Source organism: Diuraphis noxia, unplaced genomic scaffold, assembly GCF_037042655.1.
Source record: "Diuraphis noxia isolate RWA-SAM2 unplaced genomic scaffold, SU_Dnox_SAM2 contig0002, whole genome shotgun sequence".
In the NCBI taxonomy this organism is placed as follows: domain Eukaryota; kingdom Metazoa; phylum Arthropoda; class Insecta; order Hemiptera; family Aphididae; genus Diuraphis; species Diuraphis noxia.
In genome coordinates this window covers 79,146,981-79,162,773 of record NW_028301712.1, presented here as the reverse complement: position 1 = coordinate 79,162,773, position 15,793 = coordinate 79,146,981, and the positions used below count along the sequence as shown (strand labels likewise).

The window sequence follows — 15,793 nt, the reverse complement described above, 5'->3', positions numbered from 1 at the left end:
TAATATTATAGTACCTATTTAAAAAAACGGAGATGAGATTTACTCGAATTAATACGCAAATTGTATGATAAATTAGTTTTGTTGATTGTTAAAACATGTTTTTACTGTTTATGTCTGCAGTCTAATTTGCGTTTTGGCATCCGCTTATGGAATATCATTAAAGTATTTTAATATTATTAAAGTAGTTAAAATTAGTCGCGCGTATGCTCACTGTGTTTACAATATTATAATATTATATTTACATAATATCATATAAAATACCTACGACAGTGAACATTGGCCAATTATTATACAGCGGTCGTGCGTCTTAAGCGTTTGAGACGAGGTGAGAGCACTGGAAAAAAACACAACAAACACGAGCACTTATGGGGTGATCGCGTGGCCGCGGGGTAAATCACGGGAGCGAGCGGCATTACAATGTCGTCGTCGAGGATCTCGACCCGTTCGCCTTGGAAGCATTCCGACGCATTTCGCGGGTTGTAATATTAGCGTCCGTGCGTGGGGGCACAAAGTTGGTACCTATATACTGTACTCACACCTGTGATGCCTGTAAACACGTGATATGTATATATATATAGGATGTCTCGGTGGTGTAATTTGGTTCACATTTTTTTTTTTTTTAATCTCGTAATGGCTATTATATTCAATCACTCTTTTTTGCATGTCCCACAACAGTTTTAAATGTTTTAATTCTCTTCTACAAAAATGTGTGTGAAAAGAGTCGATACGTATTTTTAAAATGTTTTCAACAATATTATATTGATGTACATCATAGTTAGGTATGATGATTTGCATGTGGTAATAACAACGTGCAGATGATAACAACCACCTTCCACCTTATCGTCATATTGAAAAATAAATTTTTAGTATCGATTTTTGATCTTTATTAAGTATTATTTTTCTTAAAAAATACTACATATTTAGAACCTACAAACTTGAGTACTTTTGGTTTTGCAAAAATATTGTATTGCAACACCTAAAGTTAATTTTGTGACTACATGCAGCACGTCGATTACCACACTATACATGGCGTGTCTTGCCCGATCGATAATACATTTGCCGACGCGTCGAATTTGGTTCTATAATATTTAGAGTTATCTTAAATAATTCAAGAGTGTTATATTACTATACCTAGTTACCAATATGTTGGTAGGTATTCAAATATAATATTGTGATTTGCAGTGATTATTAAATTTTAGCCGAGTATTTTATATTACTCGAACGAATGTGCGTGAAATGACAAATGCGACGAGACACCCTATATATTAATATACGTTGTACAAGTAGGTAGAGTTACTGCAGCTGCGACGAACCCATTTGGTGTTGTTGTCGTCGCCGTTGGAGTATTCCGTTCAAGATCGCATGCCAAGCAGTTATCCTATATAGCTCACGCCCGACGACGCCAAACCCACAAGAGGGCTTATGGGCACGGAAGAGGCTAGTGAGATAAAAAAAAAACGCCTGTTGTTAGGAACACCTATTAATGAGTTTATAATACATTATAATAAAACAATTTAATCTTATCCGTCGTTAGATGTGTTGTTGTTATTGTGTTTCTGCGTGTGCAATGTGTTATTGTGTTTGAGTACAAGTACATTTGGGTCATCATTGGGCTGACCAATATTTACCTCTCATCAATTGTTATTATATTATATAGCACGTCAAAGCGAATCCTGACGGCGTATGATGTATAATCCACTATTATATTAAAATAATATCAATTTAGGTGTTTTTGGTATTTCAAGTATTATACTGTAACTGTAGTTTTCGAAGATTCTTTGCACCTATTGTTAGGTTGAATCTCGAATTTACGGAGTGTGAGTAATGGGTAATGAAGCTGTACGAATCTCAATCATCGTGGCGTAGTTTTCGTTTTATTATGTGCAGAGCTGATGTATATAAAGATGTGTTTTTGACCGTATACAACCGAATTTGAAACCTAACTATGCTTTAAAAAATAAATTGAAATAAAATAATAAATAATCATATTTAATAATATGAATCATTATTTAACGTCGAGTTAATAAAATTATTCATAGTTTTTTAATAATAGCAATCATACTAGGTACCTACAACTAATGATAATAATAATTGGAAAATATGCAAACAACTTTATCCCAATATATTGTTATATATACATATTTCATTGTAACATATTTAACTGTAGTTATCTATGTTTATTGTGAAAGCTTAAAAAAAAAAAATAGTATATCATGAATTCATGACAATACGTGAATGAAAAATTGTTTTATGTGAGAACTATGATCTATTATATCGTGATTTTTGTACCTCACTGCGACAGTATCTTAAGCCATTTTATAAATTATTAATTATTTTCACATGCCATTGTAAATTATAATATTTTTTTCTAAAACGTAATAAACTAATAACCAATGCAATCACATATCCTTGTCACGCTCTAGTTAAATCGGAAATCTAAAGAAGCCTTTGCCGCCAATTTCTAGATCGCATATTTACGACGCACGTGTATATGTATATAGATTATATTATATTGTATACATTCATATTACTGATATCTATATAGGACCTCGAGTCGAATGATTAATCGTCTCGAGATCGCATAATGACCCACCATACACACATAAACATTATACACATCTACACACACACACACCCATTGGGCTATTGATGTATTACGAGGCAATCTCCATCGTAGCAAACCTTGTTCTGCAAGATTCTACACACAGTTGCAAAACTAACCACGATACCGTGGGAACCATTTGTTTTACATCGTACGTTAGTATAATAGTGAAAAATAACACAACTTACGGTTCATGTAACGTAGTACTAGCGCTAGCGCCCTAATATACTCAAATTTATGTCTTATGATGGAAATAGATTATCCATTTTAAACTTTCGTTTTTTTTTTCACTCAAACTTTCCACCGTAACTTATTTATTCAATCCATGCACAACCATATTATTTTAGTTTATAGCTCTTCGTAATTATTTATTCCATTACCTAAATAATACGCTGAAAAATTATAAATTAAATTAAAAATAAAAATACATTTGAATTTTAAGTAGGTATTTCATATTATGATTTGAAGATAAAATGAGTGTTTTTTTTATATAACCACATTTAGGCAATGTTTTGATGAAACGAATATATATGTATATATATACAGGCACGTATAATTATATATTTTGCTCATACGTTGACAATATTATTATTATTGGCCGCCAATGTTTATTTTCTAATTTCAAAACCAGTTTTTTAAGAGCAAATACGCCTGTAGATTATTGAAACTAGTTATCATTTTCGGTTGAACTATAACACTAATAGTCCGCTGCATAGTTATATCAAAGATTTCGTTTGAACATTTGAATTTTTTTCTGAAAATAATAATGTTATATCTTCAAACAATTGAAATCTATTTCACCGTTTATGCGCTAGGTCGTCGTCACTGGCAGTTTATAGCATAATTCATAACAATTAAAATTTCTCAACGTCCTTTCTCGGGCGGGTCGTGGACTCGTGGTACACGATACCATCGCGGTCCAGGAAAACAATAGACCGACCCAGTATTATTTCGGTATTGAAATATTACACGGCACATTGTTTCGGGTGTTGTGAAATTGACGCCGTTGTTTAATTGACCGTCGTGAGCTGTATACACGAACAATGGGGGCCTCTCAAACATCGTATACTCAAATATATAATATATAGGTACAAACCAACGTCGCGTGCGTTGTTTTATTTAAAATTATTAAAACGTAAATACTCGAAGATCGTAATTATTTCGCATACCTCTCGAAAACCATATTGTACTCAACACATTAGCAGCATCATAATATATAGAGGTGCCTACCTATATTCAAATATTGTATATTATGTACTATGCCTGAAGTATACCTACGCGCATTTGGCAGGTATGTACATGCACCATTATTATGATGTGCGACCTTCCAAGGACAGGCGTTGATGAGAATTTAATTTTCGCTCACGGTTGTTTTCACGTAAACATAACATTATATATTCGTAAAACTAAACGTATTATATTATATTGACGTTATTTTTAAATGCATTTGGTATGTACTCGTCGCTATGTTTGCGTCCACATATATTATCCATGATTGCACTCGACGTATTAAAACTGTCAATGTAGAAAACTATTGTGACTACTAAATTTGAATATTTGCTATCTATACAGTCGGAGAAACCTACTTATAAACATAAAGGAAATTTAATGTCTTATAATTTAATTGTTATTTATATTAATTAATATCATTGTTTAAACCGACAGACGTTTAAGGTCTTATGGAAATGGAGTGTCAGTTAAAAATATTTAGATAAAACTTTTAATTAAGTGTACACTTATTGTGTGGTAATATGAAATTAACTTTTTGGTTTCAAAGACAAATAGGCTTTCACTAACTAAAACTCGTATTTATTCTATAAAGTATACGATATATATATATTGATTATATTGTCAACACTACCAAAAAAATATTATAGAATTATTGTTTCTTGGTTATAAAAATATAATTGAATAATATAAATAATCGTATATTACTCGTTGTTAAAAATTATATTATTGTCTCGATCCTTTTTTTTAAAGAATTTTTTAATTGGGCATTTTAGAAAAAATACAATAAAATTATCAACATTCAAAAGAATGGCAGATAAATATGAATAGTTTAATATTTTAATATTTATATTTTTTCTAACTCTCTTTTCATTGTAAAAAAAAAAAACAATACATTTATGTCTTATATGTCATTCGTTAATTTTGCGTTATGTTTAAGTTTATTTGACAGATGTCAAGAATCAAATTTAACATGGAACTAAATGGTCTCATTTTAAAAACTATTCGTTGTTTGCCCATCTAAAAACATCTCCCAACTGTTTTTAACCGCATCAATACGTAAAAAATATATTAGGTACACTATTGCTGATGCTACAGTCATTTGAGTTTAAATTGCTTCGTCTCCGAACCATTGACCTTGTTAATTTACTCTTCCGGTGCATAAAGACAGCAATGGAAAAACGATAATCATTACAAGGAGTTTTTTTCCTGTCGACTGGAGGAGAACTGTGATGTTCGACGATCCGTATCGGCCTACGGGTTATAAGCGATGAGAACAAAAATGCTCACAACGATATACTTACTGTTGGTTTTTTATCGGTCAACAACGATGTTGTATTACAACTTTGGTAAATTGTTTACAATGAACGTTCGACAAATCTTGAGAATCGTATATTTTTTTTTTTTAATGAGGAAAATTAAAAAGACATGTACAATAAGAAAACCGTAGCAAACTATTCACAAACTAGATCACAATATCGAACGGTTTGCGTATTTGTCAATGTTTGCAATTCGAAGGTTTTTCGTTTGTGAAATGATAGGGTATATCAATCAATATAACTAAATTTACCGCTATAAAGTACCTATCTACTATTATTTTATAGTTAGTATATTATGTCGTATTCGTTGTATACCTATAATTTTTTTTTTTAGAAATACATACTTAAAAATAACAAGTGAAAGTGAATAGTTTATTATAAAAAAATTATAGCAAAAATGATATAACTACATTTGGTAATGATTTTTAGTTCAATTGAACGTATACTTGTGCATATTATTGTATATCGTAGATACGTCACTTGAAAGATTCGCTTTTCTCATTGCCGATATTACTTCATATCTGTCAAGTACAGAGTCAAGTGAATATATTTTGTATGTTGTATTTACCTGACTATATATACATATACGTGCATTAACGGTTAGGATTGCATCAGTACCCCGGTGTACCGCGTGTGGTTTTAGATGTATATGATAATAACAATAATTGAAATCCGCGTGAGAAATAAGCAATTTCACGAAGCTTGCAAGAGTGCAGTATGAGAGAAAGAGAGAGAGACAGAGAGAGGTATCAGCAATCTTATGAGACGAGAAAAACGAAATCCTTCTGTTTGTAAATTGATTTTAATCATATAATAGAAATCGGAAGTTAATTTACTCTTTGAAATCAACATTAAATTCTCGTCGAATGAATTAATAAAAATACTCAATACTCATTTAGATAATAATAATTGAATAATGGTGAATACTGATTAATGATTAGTGATTTCTGATTGTTATAACCACATATTAAATAATATAAATGCGTTTATTATACTGGTTTGATCCTATGTGAGAAATGAGAAAACAATAATAGGCTTGAAAGTATCGATTAACGAAAGATTGGCTTTTTTCTCTTACATGTGTAATGTAATGTTTGCCGATGAATTGTGATGTCTTTATATTTGTTATGAGTTTATAATGTATTTATCTTAAAAGTTAAATAATATTTATTTTGTTTGAAAGCACTTCTTTTTGTACATTATGAGTTCTTTAAAAAATTTACGATTTTGTGTTGTGTTTATGTTATCAATGGACTTTTATTACAAAAATATTTTCCGCAAAAGTTTAAATGTAGGCTAACCGACTCAAGCGGGGTCGTTTACCTTCAGCTGGATTTTTTTTTCTTATATGTGTACTGTAGTGTCATCCGTATTTTAGATTAGCTCGTGTCACTCGATAAGGAATCGAGAGAAAGTGGTTAAAAATGTTTTATTTAACAGAAACGCATTGTTTTTACTTCTGTAATCATTTAATTGTTTTTTATTTCAAACGAATTTTGACTCACTCATATTCCTTTTATCTATATAAAATATATTTATTATTTATATTGAAATATTTAACTAATCGATGACGTATTTTTTTTTTTACAGAACAATTCGAAAGACGCGGAGTTAAAAAAATTATAAACGCATCATCGCAAAGGGTAAGTAACTAAATAAGGATAAAAACCATGTAGGCATCGTTGCATGATGAGTACATGTTTATTCATGTTTTATTGGCTAAACGGTAAATTGACCGTTCAATGTTATTGATATTTGTTTGGTATATTATTTCATTTCTGAAGAAAGTATGAGTACTGCATGGAAATTCTTCAAAAAAACTTTCGTATTTACTAATTCATTTACAGTACATTTTTACTCCTCGTAAAGTCTCTATGCATAAAACAATGTAATAAATTTACAAAATACATATGTTTAGCAAACAATTTGACATAAAACAAAACGTGTAGGTAGTAAAAAATGCAATATTTTTTAAAATAATAAGATGAAATCAAAAATCTTTAAAATGAAATAAAAAATAAATTACACTGGCTAGTATAGTTAGTGAGGACCATTCGGTTTCTATAATTAATGTTTTAACTTTCTTATACATATTTTTTCAACACAAACTGCCGCTTTTTTGTAACACCCCGCGGGTCTTGACGAAAACTGATTTATGCTGGTTGATAAGGAAATAAATATAATATAATATGATCGATAACAAAACAAAATAGTGCTTTGTTTTTTAAGATCGTGATAATATACTATTTTTTATTGGCCAATTCCAATGAAGTAATAGTTTTAAAATTAAACTTTTTTGTAACCAAAACATTACGACAGTGCATATACGTATATTTATTTTATATTACATTATAATATCAGTGATTATTATAATTACCAATAGAAGTGATAGGTAGGTGACATAACTGTCGTAATAAATTTTTAAATTTAAAAAATGCTTTTACTAATTTCATTTAAATAATATTTAATGATAATAAATTAAAAGGTATTTATGAAAGAATTTTAAACTACCTACTTGATAAAATAATTGCTGATTATAATTTTATTTTATAAAAACATTGCTTTATTTTTTAATTTTTTAATAAGGAACTTAATTGAAATAAAATCCAAATTAAGTATAATATTTTAAAAATTAAACATTAAGTTATAATCTTAATTTTTGAACTATAATAGTTATCACTGAAAGTTCAAATCAAAAAAAAAAAAAAAGATTAAACATTTATAGGTGTTACCATTGAAATATTTAATATTGTATTTTCGACAAATAAGCAATTTCGAACAAAAATCATTAAGATATTACTTAGGTATATAGTTTTAAATTATACGTTCTAATGATAAATCATATTTTGTTATTTATGTAATAATTATAAATATTTAGATTGTACTTGAAATATTTAAAAAAAAAAAAACCACAATAAATTAAATAATTTTAAACTTTGCATTCATAAAGACCATGGTATATCATTTTATGACATAACATATTTCTAGATTTCTAGAGTAAATAATAATTTAATTCTATATTTTACTATTATGACTTTTCAAGATTTATGAAAAAAATCATAAAATTATTGCATAGTAAAGTCTATGGGAACGCTGTATATTGCGATGTGATTTAGTATGTAATTTAGTTAGTTCAATTTAACATGATTAAATTGAGTATAAAGTCATCTAGAATAATGAAATTTGGAATTAAATTAATTATAAGCACCAAATACTTCGCAGTTTAATGAAAATTATATTCATGTTTTTATGAACAAATATAATTGGCTCGAAATCATACCCGATTTCCATTAAATTAGTATACGTTTTTCATAGATATTATAACACAATTTTCTGAGTGTTGGTCGGCCTCTGCAGGGTACTCGAACCCCACGCTCATGAAAACAAAATATAGCACGTCATAACGTTAATTGTAATAACATTATTATATGTCACGATTTTCTCTATAGCTTTTTATAATCTGTTTTGGTTTTTGCAATTTAATATCCACCGATTATGACCTGGCGGCAGTGCCGGCAGTACTCGTTGAGGGTAAAAGGTGAAAATCAAACGTTTGAAAAATAACTACGTTCGTCGTCCTTGACAGCTTATATATTTATCAAAACATACTCGTATGGCTAAATTATCATTGAAAAACGACTACTCCCACACTTAATACCTATGATATTATAAACATAATATTTATTATTGTAATTATTATTATAAACATTATATAAACACATTCCTATCTTACTTTTTTACATTACGTAAGTACTACAATAAAATTAATAATAACGAAATTATTTTAACAAATTAGAAAATCCTTAAAAGAGTTCACATATGACTGTTGATAATAATATCTACCTATTACAAAAATATTACGTATTTTAGTGTAATAATAATGGGCAATTGTTATTTTAATGTTTTTCTGTATTATGTGGGAATCAAATTTAAAAAAAAAATCCTCCTTCAAAAAAATTATACAACATAAGCTAGACAGCTCTCCAATTTGTTACTTTTTATTATTTAGCGAATAAAGAAGCGTTTATTGAAATATTTTAAATCAATTATAATTATTAACGTAATAAAATAACTTAAACGTTTTAAAGTTTTTATTTTAGAAGAAAAAATGATTACTTAATACTTTATTATGCATACAATTGTCGACAATATTGCATTAATAAGAAAACATAGTCCTGTTGCGTTAAATTGTAATAAATTAAAAAATATGATTCATTTAGCTTAAAATATTTTGTTTAAAACTAACTACAAATGTAAAATTTGATTATCTATAATGAATATCTATCCATATAATGATATTGGACGAAACAGGAAAAAATTATTCCTTGATCGCTAATTTTCTCCTACCTCTATACCGCAATCGCTGATAAAATATATTATACATAATACGATATAATATTTGCCTATGTGCCTTTATATGTTTACTCTTATATAGACTATTATTATATATTAATAAGGTTTTAGCCCGTGAAATTCAATCTACCTACAGACCTGAGCTTGTAATATTAGTTAAGAACAATGTATTAATAATATTGTCCTTATTACAAAAACGGCGCGACATTAGTATCAAATCTTAACCCTTTTCACGACGTGGCATAAAAAATATATAATAATGCTCTATTTATATATTATATTATAATATTTTGTTTTGTTACCATTATTTCATATTTTTACGCCGCAACAATCAGAAACGTGATTGTTTCAAGAATGTAGTCGTTAATATCAACCCATTTTAGAAACTATAGCGCTCGTATTAGGTTTCCGTGTATATCAAAACAATATTACCGCTGGTTATCACGATTCTTATTTCTGAACGATTTAATAACTAATATATAATATATTTCCACGACGGCGTTTTGATATAATAAACATATATATTATGCGCTGCAATATTCCATAATAACCGTTATAATGCGTCTATATAATGTTGCAGAATGCAGTATACGAGTACGCGTAAACAGCTGAATGTCTGCTGGTCTTGTCAGCACTCTGCAGTGTATAATATGCATAATATATTAAAAATCTATAACATTACCTATATTGATCATATTGCTATTATTTTCGAGCAGGAACGTTTTTATCTTTTTTTTCCGTGCGCGCGCGTTTTCCTCTGGTCGAGGATTTCTTTCGGCAATGCTGCGCAGCGCAGTAAATTAACAATATACGCCCCGCAGCTGTAGCTTCCGAATAATAATTGCCACAATATTGCAATTGACTCGATTTATCGTAGCAGTTATCAACTAAAAGATTTGACGGTTTGAATTTCAAACGAAATGAGCGATTTATTTTCGTGTACGCTAAAATATTTTAGCACCAATGTATTATACATCCCAGACTATCGGTAAAGAAGTAAGTGGTGGGTGTTAGTTATACGACACATGACTAACTCTCTCACACTATTTCACTCCCCGCCACCCCCACCTAAAAAAATTTTTTTTTGTCATCTCTTAATCATCTTTATCATACATGAATGAAATAATAATGCACATTGTATAAACCTATTATATGGGCGGAACACTGCTGTACCAAAACTGAGATGTATTTTAATCGTTATTATATTATGGGCTTAGGATAATCATGACTTTTACATATTTCTAATTTATTCATTTAGTTTCGCACATCACATTACACTTTTGAATTACACTAAACAAATTATAAATCTGTTTGGTACGACGTAGAAGTTACCTTTATGGTTTTACTGAACATTTTTTTTTTCATATTATTTTAAGTAATTTTTAGTATTTATTATTCATTGTAAGTAGTTCCTTATTTTTTGAATTCTAGATTTTAAAGAACATCTAAAAAAATAATTATAATTTGTATTATTATTGATTCGCTGCGTACAGATGGAATTTTCTTCAAGTACGCAATCGTGTCATAAATTATTTAAGTAAAAAAAAGTTTCTTACATACATACGCCTGTCGGCAATATGCCAATACTTTAATTATATTTGGATTATTATATTGTCGGCGTGTCACACCTCACTCAAATGCACATAATATATGAAATAGGAACAGTTTAAAAAAATAAATAATAAAAATCTGTTAAAAGTGTATAGTTTATTTTGAACAAATATGATAATGAATGACATAATTTGTAACGTTCATTATTCAATGTCACATTTGATTTTTTTTATGGGTTTACCTTGATATTTTTAGATTCCGTATAGACTATAGATTGGATATAAGATTAAAGTATATATATATGGTATTAACGTTTTGTTTTTTAAGTTTTTTAATATCATAATCGTCCAGTAGCCCTAATTATTGTAATCATTTATAATACGTTACTCATATACTTTTATTGTATTACGAACCAAGTCACGGCGCAAACGTGTAAAACCAAAATGCTGCACAGTCTATAATATATAATAGTACGAGTGTTTTGCGTATATATAGTCGGAATTCGAGCAGACGTTTCTCAACGTCAACGAAAGCTATCGAAACGACGCCCCGGGAACAGACTCGAGGCACTCGGAGAAAGGGGTTGTTGACAACGATACGTACGTCGTAATAGCACGCACAATATACGTAATAATATATAATACATATACCAATCCTAGGACGTGATGGGTGATGGGTTTTCACTTTTCTCAGCGAGTTACACGTGTGTGTTATGCACGTCGTGGAGGGCCAGATTATATTTTATAATATATCGGAATACGATATAATATAGTAATATATAATTGATCCCGAGGCGTAGGTATAATATACGTACTTGGTTTCTATTCCGGTGCCCAGAACCGCGATATTACAGCCCGAAGCCATCTCGATTTCCATTCGGCATGAGGCTTTCGTTGGAAACGATATGCGCACGTCTCGGGGCTAGACATATTACATATTGCATATTACACTATTATCGTGAGTGTGTGTGTGTGTTTGCACATGTGAGCTCGCCGCTTTAGGTGCAGTAATAGTGCGTAGGACCCCGCGCCGCCGGCTTGAACCACCGGTGAAATTAACCGTTAAATTACGCGATCAGTGCCCGCCGCCGCAACCCCTTTCACTCTCTTCCTGTTTTTACGGTCGACGTCGACGTATAAAATATGTACATTTTTCATTTCGTATGCATGCACAATTTTTCGTGCTTATTTTTGCCACCGTCTGAAACCCATCATGAACCGGTCCGATGACGAATCGCGCGCGGGCCATCGACCTTCACATTTCACTTATTGGACGTCGATCAAATTAATAATAATATAAAAGTAATGATTATCCGAGACTATAAATTGTCATTCATATATTACGTTGCTTTCTCTCGCTCGAATCTTTCGCAGCACCGCGGGCAATACGATAACGCGTACGATTATGTGTAATGTAAAGACGGCGGTGAACGATCACTAATAAATGACGGTGATGACGTGTGCAACGGTGACGGATGCATGCAACTACAATAATATTGTAATTGTGTATAGTGCACATGTAATTAATAAATTACTTATTAATTATAAGTATCGTATGAAAAACGATCAAATAATACGTACCTACCTTATAATAATATTATAATATTGGCGCGTTGCAGTTATTTGTTGTTGCATATTTTTTGTTGTGAAACAAATTGTAATAATGAAAAAAAAAAACTGTTCCTCGTGGAATTTTATAACCGCAGACTACCCGTAGAGTTTTGTACTACATATGCATATATTCGGTAGTTATAAGAAGTATAGACGATAATTGTTTAATTTTGGATTAATACCTAAATGGTTCCCATAGATCGTCAGTATAACTAGTAAGTTATACTGACATATAGTAATATACCATAATGTCGATTGTCGAGGTGAATGATATTTTGAATTTTTATTCTATACGAAAAAAAGTATTAATACAATATTATATTATACGTTAGATTTACTACTATTTATACGTATACCTATTATAACAGTTAAAAAATAAAAATAATATATATTTGAACGGCTAGTACAATAATATATAAAATTACTATAAGAAAATAACCTGTTTATTGTTCTCATCCATAAATCAGTGTAGGTACGTAGAAAAGTTGGTCACATGAGTCACATGGCTGAATCGTTGCCATCGTAGTATACGTTGTAGCTTAACTGCAAAAATATGCTACAGTGAAATTATTATCGGCCAATTTGTATGAGAAAAAATTACCTACTATACCTAGTACACAAACATATGATAAAAAAAATCTAACCATCAAACCAACATTATATTATGATGCCTGTATTAAAATTAACAAATGTAATAAAACTGTCAACTATTTTAACGATCGAAAATAATATTATAATGTGCCTCATAGTCAATGCTCTATTATAGTATCCATCTCGGTTAAATAGTATAGGTAAAGATATCGCGTAATGTTTCTCATTAATCATTATTAATCTATATTTTATATGATAAGGTTTAAACATTAGATACCTAAGCTTAGGAACCTACCTCTACTAGATTGTAGTTGTATGGAACCAGTTTTCTTGTAAATAATAATCAATATGAAAAAGAAATAATAAAAAAAAATTAATTTTTCTTTTATTAAGAAAACTTTAAATCTCTATTTGTTCACCTTCACACAATAAATAAAAAATATGACCAAGATAAACATATATGCATAATAATATAAAACAACACGCCATGATACACAAGACGAGGAAAATCATTCAGTGATGGAATCTTCCAAAAGAATAATTAAAATTAAACTAAAAATAATCTATATTATTTAATATATATATATATATATATTATATATAGTTATGAATTACGTAAGTAAGTAAATAGATTCGTTGTACACATTTTTTGATATTGAGTACCATTGTACCAATATACATATTATAATAAATTAATATAATTGGTATACATGTGAATTATGTATCACATGTCACGTATTAGGTATAGTGTACTAGATGCCCATGGCCCTGGTCCTGGTACAGGATACGGGAACAATAATGATACCCCGTATTTATGACCTATTTAAATAATATTATATGGTGTTATAATATTTTATCAGTAGGTACAATGATTATTATGTGTTGTACCTACATTTTTTCAAAACCTACTTCCTTGTTAACGACGACACATAGGTAATACTTAAACCACTGCATTCTGAGCATTTATCGTATATATTCTGTTCGAAACTGTTTTATCGCATTTGTACGGGTTAGATAAGGAAGGAAATCGTCCGTGATACCGGTCGGATTGCAGTATTGCACAAAATGGATGCGGGCGGTGCCGGCTGTAGCAACAAGTAACGTAACTTACAAAACACTAACTATGACAATTTATTTATCATCTGGACGCGTGAGATAAAAACTTTTCGATTTACGAGTTTCTTATTTACCTATCTCAATGACGGCAGTGCTTCTGCCACAGTAATTATTGTATAACAATGAATACACGGTTTTTATAACTAATTTACTTATTACATAATATAAGTAGTGAAAATTAAAACAGAACTCGCTCGCTCGTACCTTACGAAATATTAACATATTTAGATAAATTCACATTCTTCATAGGCATATGTCATAATACATCATCGCGAAAATAATTTAAGAAAGTGTATAATACGTGCATTAGTCATTCGACTTCTTATTGAACGATCACAAAACACGTGTTTCATCCCGGTCGATCGTCGCATAAAATATGCTCTTGAGTTCACCACGACTCCCGTGAGTACCTACAACCTACATACTGTATAGTCTATACTATTGTAGATATATAGGTGCAGTACATAATAAATTATTATATATGCAATTATGCAATAGAAACGAAAAATAATTTTGTAACCTCTAGAAACGAAATTTTATACACTTGTACTATATGATTATTGTGTATATTATTAAGGGATTACAATATAATATAGAGATGACAAAATATATTAGTCGAGATTAATGCGATTGTCGGCTTCCAATAAAAAGAATGCGCCAGACTTTCGAACTTAAACCGTCCTCACTTATATACGAATATGCATGGTGCTCATAATTATATCATGTAGGTATACCTACATAATTATTAACGTATTATGCCAAACCACGGTGCTCAGTGGCGCCGAACCCTATGTTAAGGTACTATATTTTGAAAATTTAAGATATGGCCGCTTCATATTGACCATTTTCCTCTCCACGGTATGCCATTTTTTCTGATATTAAGATGTTGGGCCTCTTGAAATATTTTTCGCCCTACTAGATTTTTAGGACTTTGGCGCCACTGACGGTGCTCAGTTTTTTTTTTTTTTTTTTACAGCGACTGTTTCAAAGACGTATGGATTGTCATTATTAATAGCTGTACTTTGTTGTCCCCACATTTAGCACTAAATTTTTCGACGAATTCGCGCGGAGGTTAAGACTATTCTGCTCGTGCACTGCCATCTGCATCAACGTGCGGATGTATAATAAACGTTTTCCGTGGTTCCGGAAAAACGCACACGAAATGCGTGGCTGAGAATTGTTTTTTAAGTAGTTATATTATAGAGGCAGCGTGGAAATATAATTTGCGTAGCACGGAGACGGATTACTGTTGCTAATCGTATACCTCTTGCTCGCGATATTATATAAATTATAATTTATATATACAGGGTGATTCGCCTATAGAATTGTTACCCACATTTAATTCTTTAAGTACCCATCATGTATTTAACAAAATTATTTGGCATATTATTTTCGAGTGCTTGTATATATTTTGTATGGCATTT

General features: G+C 30.2%; 1 protein-coding gene across 2 annotated transcripts in view; it reads left to right on the top strand.

The window, feature by feature from the left end:
* LOC107167037 (uncharacterized) overlaps window positions 1-15,793 on the top strand; it is a 60,276-nt gene that overhangs the window by 30,079 nt on the left and 14,404 nt on the right. For both annotated transcript variants that reach the window (XR_001506149.2, XM_089219847.1), the window contains exon 2: window positions 6,739-6,791. The gene's annotated coding sequence lies outside the window, so the exon portion shown is untranslated. The remainder of the gene's footprint in view (window positions 1-6,738; window positions 6,792-15,793) is intronic.